The sequence below is a fragment of the Branchiostoma floridae genome, chromosome 14, assembly GCF_000003815.2.
Source record: "Branchiostoma floridae strain S238N-H82 chromosome 14, Bfl_VNyyK, whole genome shotgun sequence".
Taxonomy (NCBI): domain Eukaryota; kingdom Metazoa; phylum Chordata; class Leptocardii; order Amphioxiformes; family Branchiostomatidae; genus Branchiostoma; species Branchiostoma floridae.
Window position 1 is genome coordinate 8,261,132 of NC_049992.1, and position 1,493 is coordinate 8,262,624.

A 1,493-nucleotide genomic window follows, 5' to 3' on the forward strand; every position below is an offset into this window, starting at 1 on the left:
ACGTTTAGCGTTATCCTTTGATCTGCCGACGGCCAGTCACCTTTCTCAGAACCGTATTTTCCAGTCGATGCGCTCACGACACAGGGCTAAAGAACGTGATGGAAATCATAACGCATACCACTGTGATGTATGATGCAGGATTTGCGGGGGAAGTATGATTCGTTTGGGAATATGCCCTGCAATATCGTTGAAAAAGGTAAAACAATATAAAAAAGTGCATTCGTGACCTTGACTGTTTATCCGGTAGATATATCCTAATCCTTACCCTAAACCCGACTTAATGGCTAACACTTAGCCAAGTCGTTAACATTTAAAGTGAGCATTGCATGCTAGTTCAAGTCTAAGCCTATAAGGAGAGTATGGACTGCGATTATGAAGAAATAAACTGTTCTTCAACTAAAAAATTAAACTTGGAATTTTCAACTCACTCGTCCAGTCTTCTTTAGCTGTCGGACCAAATCTCTGCGGACCCCTCTCACAAAATGGTCATGGTCTAGATACAAAGTAGGCCATCTATGGCATATTAACCTTCTCTCAACCCGGACGGGGGGTGATATGGACTTTCAACGACATTTGACCCATTGCTGACGTCACACGTGTAGAAAGTGTGTCTAGTGCGTCACGTGTCCACAGCGATTTGGTCACGACAAAGTCAATAAGATATTCCGATGTGTCAAATTTCGGAGTTTATAACTTCATAAACGCTGGTGACATTTTATCAAGTCAGAGGAACTTAAATGCTAATAAGGACTGCGATGTATTGAAGCCCCCCGTAAATAGTTTCATCAGGTTGGTATGTCACTGAATAACAAGGTCAACAGTCGCCACTACTCGGCACAACCTGCTTGTAATATAGAAACATATATACATGTACACATATCATACACATCTTTACATCTTATTTTGCAGAATGCAAAAGGTAACTACAATGCTGTTTAGCTATTATCCCGCACTATCTATTGATTCTATTCACATAAGGAATTATCACGATAAAATGGATTTACAAATATTATCATTTACATATTTGTAGATATCAATGGTGCCTAGCTTAGTTCTATAAAAATCATACAAAAACATTATGCTGCGTGGCTGGTTCCCTTATGGCGAGAGACGACAAATATTTAAAACGCGAGAGACTGTGTTGTACATAAAAGGAATTTTCACGATAAAATGGATTGTTCCAGTACATTTTTCATATGATGTACACCTCTTATATTGTGTGAATACAACAATTCAAGGTAAGAATAAGCGTTCTTGTAAATAAAAACTATTCGGTATTCAGGATATGATCTATACACTCGTAGTATAAAACATTCACTAACGGTATCGGCATGTCGGCACAGAAAGAAATATTTCTACCCAATGATTCGTTCACATTTACTGTATATCTCGAAGTTTGATGCTCTTTTGACCTTAATTGTTTACCTTACCCTACCCCATGAGACAGTGACTTAAAAGTAGTTAAGCAAAGCTTCAAGTGTCTTTCTTTTCCT

At 38.3% G+C, this 1,493-nt stretch overlaps 1 protein-coding gene across 1 annotated transcript in view; it reads right to left on the reverse strand.

The window, feature by feature from the left end:
* Positions 1-1,004: 1,004 nt before the first annotated feature.
* The window catches only part of LOC118430774 (cationic amino acid transporter 4-like), a gene marked incomplete in the record, with an annotated part of 10,703 nt that continues 10,214 nt past the window's right edge, over positions 1,005-1,493 (reverse strand). The window contains 1 exon segment of the mRNA XM_035841797.1: positions 1,005-1,471.